This window comes from Microtus pennsylvanicus, chromosome 8 (genome assembly GCF_037038515.1).
Source record: "Microtus pennsylvanicus isolate mMicPen1 chromosome 8, mMicPen1.hap1, whole genome shotgun sequence".
NCBI lineage: Eukaryota > Metazoa > Chordata > Mammalia > Rodentia > Cricetidae > Microtus > Microtus pennsylvanicus.
Genome location: NC_134586.1, coordinates 84,909,985 through 84,924,001, shown reverse-complemented (window position 1 = coordinate 84,924,001; position 14,017 = coordinate 84,909,985). Strand labels below are relative to the sequence as shown.

Here is a 14,017-nt window from a genome sequence, read left to right as displayed (position 1 = left end):
CAACCCCTTCTTTCCCCACTCTTTCAATCTCTTATACCCTGGACCTAGAGGAAATCTTAAATCTCCTTGTTAATAGAATCATTAGGGTCAGAGCCTGGGCCCTGCTAGCCCTCACAGCCCAGGCTTGGCCAGTAATCAATGAAAGAAACAAGTAAGAGCAAAAGCAGAGAAAGAAAGTTTACTCAATGTGTCCACATAGGAAAGATAAAGAACAAACACACTGCCCCCCAAGTTCTATCCTCGGGGTCCTGGCATGAAGATTATTTGTGAATGGAAGGGGAAAGGTAAGCAAACCAAGCAGTCCTGGCCAAGAGTAGTCCTGCCCATCACTGGCCCATCACTGTCTGGGATCCAGACTCTCCCAGGGTCTGATAAGGGAGAACTGCGTGCAGTCTTTGTGCTCCTCGGGGTGGTGCCAGGCTTCAGCCTCTTCCTGCTCCCAGAATGAGATTCCTGAGGAAATTCCAGTTTCTTGGGGTCCATTGTTTAAACAACAGTCTGACAGCCAAAGGGAGTGGCCCTCGCTTCTCCTTAGAATATCTTCATTCCTGCCAGGATGGTTACATGCTCGTCCTGACAGATGGAAACACTCACTGTCTTGAGTTCTTCCTCTCCCCCATGGGGGGACATGCAGGTGTCCAATGCAGAGCCTGGCTATTATTTTACCTCCAAAAAGCAGAACATTTCCACTTCCCTCCTGATAGGTGCATTGCTCTCCATTTGTCCTGAACTGTCCTTTCCTCTAACTCCAATGACGTCATCATTGAGCTCCCTCCTGAGTCCATTTTTAAATTATTTTATTAACAACACCAAGACCTGGAAAGGTAACTCTGTGGGAGAGGGGAAGTAGTATGTTTATCCAGCCAGAGTAGCTGTTGAATTCCAAAGGACAGCAACCCACACAGTATCAGGGATGAAATTTACCCAAACTTGTTTCTTAATGAGAACTACAATTTCTCCTGTTTAAAATATTTTGGTGCTAATCTGACCCTTGTAGATGCCAATCATGAACTTCTTTTCTTCAAATAAAAATTTGCAAGTTTCTGAGAATAATTGAAGGGGAGGCAGAGAGATGACTCAGCAGTTAAGACTGCATACTGTTCTTGCAAAAGAAAAGAGTTCCATTCCCTGCACCCATAGAACGTTCCTCAAAGCCAGCTTCAGCAGGATCAGCTCCTGGAAGTCCTCAGGCACTGGCGCTAACATCCACATACTGTCTCCACCCCCACCACAAACACATAAATAAAAATAAAATTAAAAACATTCCTAAGATATCCAACAATAGTTTGGGATTTACAGTTTGAGCACAAAACAACGCAATGATTAAACAAACAACCAAACCGAACAGAAAAGAAAAACTGTGCCTGTATTCTCAGGGGCCTGAGATTAGCTGTGCAGTGTGGAGAACTCCTGCTTTGCTATTGGCCCCACACGAGGCTGTTGATTGGTAGCTAGTGGGCCATCGCCAGGCTTTGAGGCCTTTGAGGTCCTGGTTGACTTTGAAACCACCTCCCATTTCCTTGTTTCACCTAGAAAAGTTAACATCAGCTCTGTTAACATCACCTGTCACTCCTTGGAATTGAAAATAGCGTATGAAAAGATGGGGATTCATGGTTTTGTTGACGCCTATTGATTTTGGTCAAAAGAATGGAGTATGTCTGGACTTGGGACGTGGCATTCTGGTCTGCTCCAGAGATTAGATCATTACCTACTATTATCTTCTCCCTTAAGAGTTAATTCAGGTGGGTTTATCAACCATTCCTCCACATATCCTACACTCTGCCAAGTAGAGAGAAGGGGTCATTGTTCTCTTTAGGAGACAATGTACACCAGTAGCTTCTCTTGGGTTCTCTACGGGGTCTCCAGCCCTGCTGCATAGTGCCATGCCTCAGCTTCTCTCCATGAGCAGACCTTCCCTCCCCTCCAGTGCAGTCCCTAACAGAGCTTCATTCTTGCTAACACTGTTGAACTTCCCCCTTTCCTCATTCTTTTTCTTTCGGATGCTGGCAAAGTCCAAGTATGCTTTTCCAGACACCTTGGGTCTCCCTCCATCCCCTTCTTCCCAAGCGTTGCTACTTGGTGACCTCCGGTGAAAACGGAGTGACTTTCTCTTCCTTGTCTGTCTTCCTCCTCTCCACAGATGCCATGGCTTCAGCTTGCCTACCCCGTTAGTAGTTATCCTGGCTCAATAGAGTCATGATTGGGAAGCTCAGGGGGAAGTTCAAAGAGGCTGTTGGGGCCCTTTACTACTTTGAATTAAGAATCTATGGTTCTGGTCAGCTGGGGCTGAAAAATCAGCTGTGATTAACAGGATACTAGAACCACTGAATGAAATCTTTGCTTTACTGAGACAGTTGATGCTGGTCAGCTGGAGCTAAGAAATAAGAGGTGATTAAGAAGAGACCAGCATCCTCAGCTGACATCTACTGGAAGGGTTTCCCCACTCTAGAACACAGAAGCTGTGTTCCAGAGGCAGCCAAGGTTGTACCCAGGGCAGACAGCAGAATTTGGTAGTTGACATGTCACCAGCTGGTACTGGTTTTAATAGCCTGAAAAGGCAGCTGAGGCTAGGCTCCGTGCATCTGGGGTGGAGTCTGGGAAGAAGAGAGCCTGGGAGAAGCTATTGGTGAAAAAGCCCTGTTGCAGCTGAAGACCCCAGCATTCTGGAGACACCAGTACTGTGGGATGAGGCGGAAAGACAGCAGTAGCCCTAGAGTGGAGAAGACCTGAGGCCATGAGAACAGCCGTGTGTGCTATTACGAGCCGTTTAGAGAAACCCAGAAGGTCATGCACGATTCTCACGTCAATCCAGAAGTCTGGCACTGAGCCTTACGTGGTTGGACTTTGGTTTTGTTTTGATCTGATTGTGACTGTGCCTGGTTCTTTCTTTTTGGAGGAAGAAAGGATTGACTCTATAGGAGCCCACAGTTAGAGACTCTGAATTAAAAAAAAAAAATTTAAATTGTTTGAATTTGTAGATTCTGCCTGATTTTTAAGTTTGTAATGAGTTTTATATTGTCATATTTATTAGTATGCGATATTGGGGAAGTAAAAAGAAAGGTTATTGTTAAATAGTGTTGTTTTGGTGTGTTAAGTTTACAGTGAATCAACTGTTCGGGCTATTTTTTTTTTTTTCAACTTGACACAAAACTACAGTCATCTGAGAGGGCAAAGTCTCAGTTGGGAAAAGGCCTCCAGAAGATCTGGCTGTAGGGAAGCCTGTAGAACATTTTTTTTTCTTTAATTAGTGATTGATTGGAGGGCCCAGCTCTTTGCAGGTGGGGCCACCCCTGTGTTGGTGGTCCTGGGTTCTAAAAACAAGCTGAGCCAGTCAGTAAGCAGCGCCCCTTTGTGGCTTCTGCATCAGCTCCTGCTTCCACATTCTTGTCCTGTTTGAGTTCTTACCCTGATTGCTTTCAAAGATTGACTGCGGTATGGAGTCTCCCCAAGATGCTTTTGGACATGGCGTTTCAACGCAACACAAACTCTAAGACTGAAACCATAGCTGGTGCCCCTTTCAGGATCGCCTGTATGTAGAAGTTTCATCGTCATGAGAGATGAATTTGGTGTCTTCCAGTTCATCTTTTTTTCTAAGGCATTGTACATCGACCTAAGAGAAGCCCCCATCTTCTAGCATAGGATCCTTCCATTCTTGCCAGTTGCCTGATAAAGTTCTCAAACAAGAAAGGAATCAGGTAACTTTAGGAGCGAGACCCTTCCTTTCATCAGGGGAGCCATCTACCCTATCTCCATAAATCCCCAGAAAGTCCACACCAAGTCCAGCCTGCTCCCATTACAGTAATTCGCCTAAACTGCATCCTCAGTATCTTGTAGTTCCTCAAATTCACAAGGGCGAAGGAACTAAGAGTAGTATTTCATTCGAGGCCTCTGACTCCAGGGCAAAGGCTCGCCCGGGCCTTGACCCCGGCTCCCCGCCTCCGTAGCCCACGAAGCCCCCTGCCCACGTGTGAACATCCGGCCGGTGGGACCGGCTTCTCCTGCGCGCGCTGGCCGGGCGGCGCAAGCTGACGTCACGGCGGCGGAGCCTGGGGCGCCCGCGGACGGCGAGCAGACGCGCCAGGCGGGCGGCGGTGTGCAGGTCTGCGTGCGTGCGTGCGGGCGGGCGAGCGGATCTGGGCGGCGGGGCTGCGGCTCCACCCGGGACAGCGAGGTGAGCCGCGTGCCGGGGAGCCGGGCGAGCGTGCTGGGCGTCGCGCGGGCGGGGCGGGCGAGGGGACCGGGCGCGCGTGGGGTGTGTGTGTGGAAGTGAGCAGGGAATCCGAACTGGTTCTGTCATTTCGCCAGACACTTGTGCGGTGCGGTGATAGCGGGGCTGCGGTACCGGGCGGGAGGAGAAAGTCCATCCCCTGTGTGCTCCCACTGTTTGAAGACGATCATTGGTCTTGGATGGAAGGAGTAAACTTGAGGAGTGAGAGTCAGTACCACAAGTGGGGAAGTTTTCAAGGGGACTGAACTGCTTGTTGCTAATCCCACCCCCGGAACCTAAGTTTTGTCAGTTTTAGGTGTCTTGATACTGGGCTCCCTTTCGAATGTTTCTATGACTAGTTAAGTCTTTTATTGCTATTTTTTTTGCCTTTGCTTTACATTTTGCTCTTTGGCAGTTTCATATGTGTATGGAATGCATTCCGATTACTCTTCAGTTTTCTCTTTTTATTTTTTTCAGGGTAGGGTTTTTTTTCTGTCTTTCTCAGGTTGGCTGGGAACTTGAGGTCATATAATTCTCCCGCCTCAGCAGAGAACTATTACCGGGCGCTGTCACACCAAGCTCTTGATTTTTAATAATTAACTTTAAAAAAATAACCAACTTATTGCAATAGGTACTAAAATAATAGCGAAAGTTTTTGTGGATATCTGAGTCTTTGCTTTTCAGCCATTCTCCAATCGCAGGGAAGCTGCGAGAATATCAGATTTTGAGCTCATAGTTAATTTCCATATTAAGACAAAAGATATAGTTAGGGAATGATATTCAAGAGTGGTAATAAAGGAGCCGAGCGGTGGTGACACACACGTTTAGGCAGAGTCAGATCTCTATGAGTTCTAGGCCAGCCTGGTCTACAAAGTGAGTTCCAGGACAGCTAGGGCTGTTACACAGAGAAACCCTATCCTCCCCCCCCCATATCAAAAATAAAAAAAAATTAAAATGGATATGAGTAGATATGGATAGACCAAAATTATTTCTCCTGCTCCAGTGATAATTAATCTCAGCGAGTATGTTCATTTTCTCAGGAAGGGCAAATGCAATCTTGGCAAGATTAGAGACCCCATAGAACATGGATTGACCCTCTGGATCTGAGCCTGGGGATATGGCTAGGAATTAGTTTTAGGTAACATCAGGTAATTAAACTGTCCTTTATTCTTCGAGTTATCCTACAGGTGAAAAATTAAATTTTTAGAAAGAAACAACCGTTGTGACTTCTCTCTGAAGGGATTCTAGCTGAATGTCTTACAGAAAGAGGAAGACTTCCCAAGGGCTCGGTGAACCTAAGCTGTCCTTACACATGGTGCTTCCTTGCCCACCATGACTACACTGTAGGCTGGAGACGCGGAGGAATGGAAAGTAAGGGACAGCAGAGTTATCTTAAAGGAAGAAGAAAACGTTTCACCTTCCGTGAGCCGTTCCACTAGTTTGACTTAACATCCTAGCCTTGGAACGATTAGAAGGAGTGCACTTCAGTGTGCCCTAGAGGCTTCCTGTGTGCAAGTGTGCTGCACACCACTGCTTACACTCAAGCGGCTGAGCAGGCATTTTAATTGCACCTTTACGGGAAAGGAAATCGAGAGTTGCAGGAGAAAAAGACGACTACACTTTTATCAGTGTTCACCAGTCTGTCCCTCTCTCTCCTTATCTTACTGTTTCCCCTCCCGTTCTTTTCCCTCCATCCTTTTCCCACCCCCAGCCTGACCTGTGTGGGGGGAGGGCAGAGGATAATCTCAGGTGTCCTTTCTGAGGCCACCCACGTCTCCTTGTGTTTCCATGAGGCTCTCACAGCAGTCTCAAGCTCACCCAGTAGGCTTGGCTGCCTTATCAGCTGGCACCAGGGATGCCCATTCCCCGCCTGTTGCTGCCTCCCCAGCACTGGAATTACAAGGCAGATCTGAATTCTGACAAGTACTGCCGGAGCTATCTCCGTGGTCCAGGAATGGATATTTTCTATAGATCCTGCAGGTCCTTAGTAGCTCACTGTGAAGGCACGTAGGGAGAGGAGACTGTATGAGTTGATGGGGACACTGACTGAGCGTGGGTCTATAAACTGTGCCGTTCCTTTTCTCCCATTAAATAAGTCGCTCCTTGAGGCCAGCGAGCACAGGCGCTGGGATGATCCATATTTTACTTAAGGGACCCTGAATGGGTTCCTGTATGGGTCAGTTGAAGTTTCAGGAAAGTAGTTCGCTGGGCTGTGGGCATTTAGTACTTTTGTCTGACCTGTCAGTGCTAAACGAGGTAGTTGTGTAAGCTTTTATACTGTGTAAGTATTAAACAAACGGAGTCACGCACGACCTGGGAAGAGGTTAAAGTGCTAGGGACCCAATTCTAGCAGACCAGCAGCTCATATTCTCTCTTGCTAAGTTAAGCTCATAGTTGTGATGCTCAAAGGAGACAGCATGATGTTTAGAAACTGTAAAATATTGTGTTTATCTGTAAATCACAGTGTATAAAATACTATATTAAATTTAATTTAAAATTGCAGTCAATATGAAACTATTGACATAGCTTTTCTGTACTGATTACAATCTGCTGTATGTCTTATATCATGTACAGCATATTTTAGTTCACGTTATCCACATTTCAAGTCACTCATAGCTCGTGGTACCATTCTATAAACACAGCTCTAGGGGCATTACATTGGTACATTGATAGAAGTTAACTTAGGTTGGCTTTTTGCTGTAAAATTTATTTGTACTTTCAGCCTCTTTTAATCACTAAAAGTTTGTTTCTAAAAGTTATTCTTTTACACACAGAAAGAATGCAGTTACAGGAAGAGTAGAAACCAAGGAAGTAAGAGTTCCCCATTATTTCAGAGTGTGCCCTCAGTGGTAGGGAAATTTAAGAGACCCTTGCTCTTAGTTTTGCGAACCTGTGGTCTGAGTTAGATTTATAATCTCTCTTACCCTTGACTCCTGTTACATAACATGGGAAATGTTGTTACTATGATAATATAAATATTTATTTGTTCCTTGCCCCATCCTGATCAGAGACCTCTAGGAATTCTTAGTATCTTTTTGAGGTTTTCTGTCTTTTGCTGTGCGTAATGAGGTTAGGTTCCAGAGATTCATCTCTGAGTTACACCCCCAGCCTCAACCAGAGTGGCTAGTTTGTCTACACTGCAGTTTACGTGAGTGAGGTGGCCTAGGGTGGGGCTCCTCGGCAGCCTTTGGACGGGCTTGACCTCAGAAAGGCCTAGTGATGAGGAGTGAGGACCTTTAGCTCCACCTGTGAACCTCTGGAAAGGGAGGAAGGGGTTGGTGGTTCAGCTCTATAAAACTTGTTAAGCAGGAATTGCTGAACAGAAAGCTTCAGTTACCAGGTGAAAGCCCTGACCCTTGGGGAAGGGGCCCTCTTCTCAGCTCTGCGGGATCAAAGCTAGAAGCCGGCTCGCTGAGGACCCTGACTGACATCTCTGAGAGTAGGTATTTTTCTTGTTGTTCATCTTGTCCTTTATGACAACTATCCTTTTGTTTTATCTTGTGCTTTTTGAGCCGGGGTCTCACTTTGTTGCTGTTGTTTGCCTGCTTGCTATTTGTAGACCAGGCTGGCCTTGGACTTCCAGTCCCTCTGTTAGTCCTCTGCCTCCCAGGTTAATAGATAAACACTACCTGCGCTGCTATCAGTGTCTTTTGTTAAAGTCTGTTTAACTTAAATGTCTCCCTGCATTCTGCGAGCTTACCTATATTTATCCAACCCAGGAGAGGCTATGGGAAGTATGACGATAACCTGTTTGAAGTACAGGTGACAGCCTGCTATGGAGTGGATGGCTGAAATCAAGGCGGATGACTGAGTATATAGAACACAGCTGAGTCATTGGATGCCAAAGCTGGAGTCCACTGCAGAGTTCCCTGGTGTATGGGCCTGTCTCTAACGCAGTTACGGGAATGTTCATTTTGTGAGAGTGTAGTAAAAGAGAAGCCACCTATCTTATATGTCCAATTACCACCTATGATAAATATTCCAAGTAAAATGTGCACTTCAGAAATTACAGAGCAGCAGGCTGCTTTTAGTTAAAATCTAGCAACGTAACTTGTTGTGACCCTCAAACCTAAACTAAAAGTAGAATTTATTTGGCACATGTGGTGCTGACTTACACACTGAATAAGTAGCCTCCTTAGGCGGTGGATCCATTCCAATACAGACACTTTTTGGCCACTTAGTTGATTTCCCTAAATCTATAAACAAGTCATTGTGTCTTGGGTTCCAGCTATAGATACAGATCTCCCTTCCTCCGGGACGTGTGCTCAATCTTGGTCACCTGTGGAAAAAGAGTAATTATCCCCCAGAGCGATAAAAACTTCCCCTTCATAGCTGCTTTACTCTAAGAGATTATTCAAGTGGCTTGAGGTTTCAACAACAAAAACAGTTGCCTTCCCTTTCTTTATTCTTTACTGTGAGAGTGAAAAGTGCTGCGATGAGCTGCCAGGTTTCCTCTCCCTGTCTGGGTCAGAGGTTTTCCCTGAACGTTGGTTGGATTCCAGGAGGGGCTCATGACATCATCTCAGCTTTAGCTAATCAGATGCTGAAGCTTCAGGAAATGGTTTTGTGTATATATATATAGTAAAACAGTACTTTGCACAAATACAACCTTGACTGATTTTGTACAGATTCAAATTTAAAATATCTTCAAGCTCAAAGATTATGCTTTCAAGAAAAAAGATTTTCCTTTCAATGCAGTCATTGCAGAATGTTGTTCATTTTCTTATTTGTCTTAATTTTGAAGCATTTGTCGATTTACTAAAGTTGCAATAATAACACAACAGTCTAGTCCAGAGCAGCCTGCTATATTTAGTTTTTACTGATATATATGTGTATACACACACATACACACGCACACACACACACACACCAGTTCCAGTATATAAAGCAAGCCTTAATTTCTTGATGATCTTGACACCAGAAAAAATACTAGTCCATTAATATGTACATTGCACCTCCTTTGTGTGTGATACTTTCTCATGACTGGGTTGGCACTCTGTTTTGGGGAAGAGCAACATCATAAAAGTAAAGTGCCTGTCTAAGTACATTCTGTGAGTATCCTGCGGCATGAATGACAGGTGCATCTTACGGATAACAGTCACTTTGGTGAAGGGTTTCACTTTTCCCTTTGTAAATAAGGTCTGCCTTCGGAGACACACGTGAACTGTATATTCTGTTTCATTCTGGACTTCTCAGTGATTTTGGCGTATAGTTGTAGAACATATTGTACGTTACAGTTGTTTTCTTGATACATTTTAAAAGGAGTTTCATGCCTGTATTTCTAATTTTTTTTTCTCGAAGGGGCAGATAGCTGTGCCTTTCCTTCACTTAGCTCTTTGTGTCAGTGCTGACTTACGGAATTTTATTTTGTATTTTGGGCCGTAATCCACTATTATCCCTATTTGATTTGCTGCTCAAATTGTCCCTGCTTTTGATGCAAGATTTGATGCTATTCTCTTTTTATATATTCACCTCTACCATCATTTTTGGAAGTATTTCCTTCTCTGGTATCGCACAAATTTGTAGGCTAATGTGGCAAACCTGGCAGTCTGGTTATGTTTATTTACCATGATATTAAAAACTGAGTTTGTCCTTGGTACCAGGTGTCCTCTGAGACTCGGTTTTATGGTGACCAGATATCCTCTGAGACTCGGTTTTATGGTGACTAGAATCCAGGGTGTCCAGCCGTGTCTCTGTGTAGGTTAGTAGGTACTCTCCCTCTGTGTGATCTCCACACAGACGCCTACACTAGATAAGACCTGATCATAGTCGTCAGTGCGGACTCCCTCTTGAGAGTCCAAAAGGGAGACTCTGAGAAAGAGAAAAAAGCTGCAAGAGTTAGAACTTCAAGTGAATGCCCAGTTTTTAAATCAAATATTGACCTAATAAACATTTTAAACATGTAATCCATATGTTAGCTTCTGTTTATTAGACTCTGGGAAGGAACCGGGGATATTTTGTTAGCTGAGTAGCTTCATTAAGCTGTGTACCGACTAATAACTGAACGGTTATGAAAGGAAGTTCTGTAGAGACTGACATTTTCAAAGTGCCCTTACATCAATTACAAAGCCTTTTCCTCTTTAGTGTTATCCTGGGACAAGTCTTTAATCTTGCTACTTCCTTCTCAAAATAAAAGTCCTTGGCAATATTTTTATTTCCTGTGCCCCCCCCCCCTTAAGTTTAAAACAGAATGTAGCATGCACAGAATTTGAGACAGGCTCCCTCTATGTTTTTAACCTGTTGGTTGAATCTAGAGTAGTGAAGTGTTCAGTTAAATTTCAAATAACTATTTACTCTGCTCCTTTTAGCCGTGGAACAGTACCATAGTGATGCACGGCCTGTAGAAAGCACTGGAAACCAGAATTGGGAAACATGCAGGCTTTTTCCTTCAAAGGAGGGAAATGATGTCTGTTCACCCCCAAAACTGGAGTGGGTGTTGTTCAAACCTGGTGATCCTTTGCTATCCTACAGAGTCAACCTTCACCCGATTCCAGATTCCACAATCCCCTCAGCAATCCTCTCAGTCGGTAGAACCCATCTTCACGCTAGGTACAAACCCTCCGCCCCAGACCCTTACCACGAGCGCTGTTGATGCCAACAGAACGCATTCTTACGGTAATGGTCACGGGTGCTTTGTTGAAGAGATGCACTTTGCAAGGAATTTGGATGCAACCAACTCAAAAGTTTTGTTGTGATATTTGTCCCGTGGAAACTTCCCCCAAAGTTTTTCTGTGTTTAAATGTGTAGGAAAAATAAACTGCTAAGACTTCAGAAGCTTTAACCCAGCACTGGCTAAAGTCGTACTGACCTGAAGTTTCATTCTTAATCTCCCCCTGATCATTTCCTGCCTAAGGCTTGAAGGGTCCCCCCACCATGCATTATTGGATTCGAGATGATGTGCCCCTGGATTAGCGGCTTCTCCTGTTATAATAACAGGTATCATGTATAGCGCCCGCCTGTACCACGTGACTGTATGGTACTACTCCTGTATTGCGGCGTCTGCACTACAGGACCATTCGTGAGCCTCGGGGAAGGGGCAGGAGATTGAAACACACAAAGACACATATAGACAGCACAGACAGAGACATACACCTCTAGTCACTGGTAAAGAAGCCCTTTATTGAATAGTACCATGGAGGCTTATATACCCAACACCAGCAGGTGAAAACCTCATCTCCTGATCCTCAATCAAGGAAAAGGCAACACGTGCTCAGGAAGCAGAGCTGGACACAGCTTTCAGAAGCTCAAATCAGAAGGCCAAGTAAAGGTCACTAACGGGGGAGAGCAGCTGGAGGCCAGGGCTCCAAACGGTCCCAACAATGATGATTTTTGTGGAACATACACCTGACATAAAATACATTTACTGCTCTAGGCTTCATAATTTAGAAACCAGCGCTGCTGTAGACTTCTGCTTTTCCGTTTATGTTTATTGACATCTGATTATGATTACATTTATTGAGTTATGAACTGGAAGTGAACAGGAATAAGGACCTTAATTAATGTGGTAGATTTGTGTTAGACGCATATTAGACTCTTGAGGAAGGACTGGGTGGTAGACCCTGTGTTGGGTAGCCTCCTGTAAAATCCTGATTCAGAAATTCAGCTTCATTGTTTGCCTGGTTCTCTTATTTTTTGCTGTGGATCTCAGGGTCTAAAATTCTGCGATCACCCGCTTTCACTGCTGCTCCTCTTCCCACGACGCCATAGGGGTAGAGAGAGGTCTCAGATGGTGACCTATAGGATTTCTCCTTACCCTTCACAAATCTGAAGCTAAGCTTCTTCATTTGTGTTATTTTGTTTGTAGTTTAGTAATAACGACTATAATATTTCTCATGGAGCTTCAATTTCATTTTGCCATGATTTTAATACCTGTAACACATTGTGAGTCTTTTATTTATAGGAATCCTTGAGACTAGGGCATGAGGAGATCTGAAGGATCCAAAGTAATTGACATTGCTAGGTTCCTTTTTTTTAGTAGCTATAATCTGCTGGCAAAATCAACTTATGGAATTATGACTTATATTTTTAATTTTGTCTTTTTGAGACAGTGTCTCCTGGAGCACATCTGGTTGTGAACTAAGCAGTAGAGGGTGGTCTTGAACTACTGATCCTCCTTCCTCTCCCTCCCGAGAGCTGGGATTGTAAGTATGTCACAGCCTGGCTTTTGTTGCTTGTTTTTATGCTAGAGTCCCATTGTACCCTCAGACTCTCCTTTCGGTTGATGAACTCCTGTGGGCCACCATCTCTAGCTCACAAATACAACCCTTTAGAACTTATGTTTTTATGGAAGCTTTAGTGCATTTATCATTTGTTTATTATTTAGTGTGTGGGTGTGTGCGTGTGGGTGTGCCTATGGGTGCACGTACTCTCGTTCGTGTGTAGAGGTCAGACGACGGCTTCTAGGAGTTGGTTCTCTCTTGCTGTTCATTCCGGGGAATGAACTCAGGGCATGTGGCGAGGTGGCGAGTGCATTTAACTGCCGAGGCTGACTTCTAGAGAGTGTGGGTCTGCAGTGTAATCTAAAGGGTAAAGAATTTAGCAAGAACGTCTTGCTCTGTGACCTCGGCTAAGTTGTTAAAGCCGTAACTCAAATACTTGTACCTGTAATAGTGACCTTTGGGATTGTAAGGAGCGCATGGGAGGATGCTGGGAAGGGTTACTGTCCTATTGGTACTGGAAATACTGAACAAAATAGTCTGGAAAGCTCTCGAATAACAAATGTGCTCCTTCACAAAGTTCTGTGGTTGCTTTTGAGAGAGCAGGTCTAGTGCTTTGGGATTTGCCTCATTTGTTTTGCATGAGGAAAACGTTTACTTCAGCAAACAGAGTTGTGAAGACTCTGTTGGGATTGAACATGACTCACATTACAGATTTGTATTCTCAGCTAGAAGAATGTAGTTACATGGGTGTTGCTTATTTTAAATTTTATGTACACACTTGATAATTTCTAAGGAATTTTATACTGTTTTAAAACCTTTTAAACATCTGTGAGTGTGTGTGCATGTGTGCAGGCCACAGTGACCATGGGGAGGTCAAAGGATAACTTGATGTTCGTTCTTTCCCTGCAATGTGTGGGTTCTTGGGATTGAACTTAAGTTACCAGGCAGCAACTACTCACTGAAGTGTTTCACAGCCCTATTTTGTAGTATTTAGAAACTCAGGAATAAGTTAATTTGATTTAAGATATAGAAAACTTTATGGCGGTGAAAGGGAAGGTGGAGGGAACAGGAAGAGAGGAGGGAGTGGGAATTAGGATTGGTATGTAATTAGGATTGGTTGTTGTTTTTTTTTTTTTTAAAGAAAACCTTATGGCTTTATAAAATTGTTAATAAGTAATCTAGTAATAAAAATGTATCCTACAATGATGAATAATGTAGACTTGTCTTATCTAGTTCAGTATCATATGTAGAAATTGACTTGAAGTTAACTAAGTCTGAATTTCTCAGTCATGTTATCTGTTTCAATTGGTCCATATGCATCAGGTGAATGTATCTGGCAGATAGTGTTTGAGTCTCCCTTACAGTCTGTCTTCTGATTGTTTACAAAGGAAGTAGGAAGAAGCACAGGCAGTTTTTAAATTGAACATAGATTTTTGAAAACTATGATATATTCTGAGAACAGTTTCCCCCTCACACAACTCCACCCAGATCCTTCTTGCTTCCCCACCGGCCCAAATCCATCACCTTTAATGATAAAACTAGATAAAATAAAATAAAACAGAATAAGACAAAACAAACAAGCAGAAGAAAAGACACACAGCCACACACCACAAAAACACAAAAAAGCGGAAACCATGACATATACACAAAG

At 43.9% G+C, this 14,017-nt stretch overlaps 1 protein-coding gene across 4 annotated transcripts in view; it reads left to right on the top strand.

The window, feature by feature from the left end:
• The window catches only part of LOC142856475 (broad substrate specificity ATP-binding cassette transporter ABCG2), a 103,563-nt gene that overhangs the window by 46,281 nt on the left and 43,265 nt on the right, over positions 1-14,017 (top strand). Inside the window, exon 2 of one of the 4 annotated variants that reach the window (XM_075983959.1) lies at positions 12,256-12,348. The exons of 1 other annotated variant lie outside the window; for it this stretch is intronic. The gene's annotated coding sequence lies outside the window, so the exon portion shown is untranslated. Of the gene's footprint in view, positions 1-4,023; positions 4,172-7,348; positions 7,647-12,255; positions 12,349-14,017 lie in introns of those variants that run through there. 2 more of the 4 variants (XM_075983960.1, XM_075983957.1) reach the window with 2 other exon arrangements.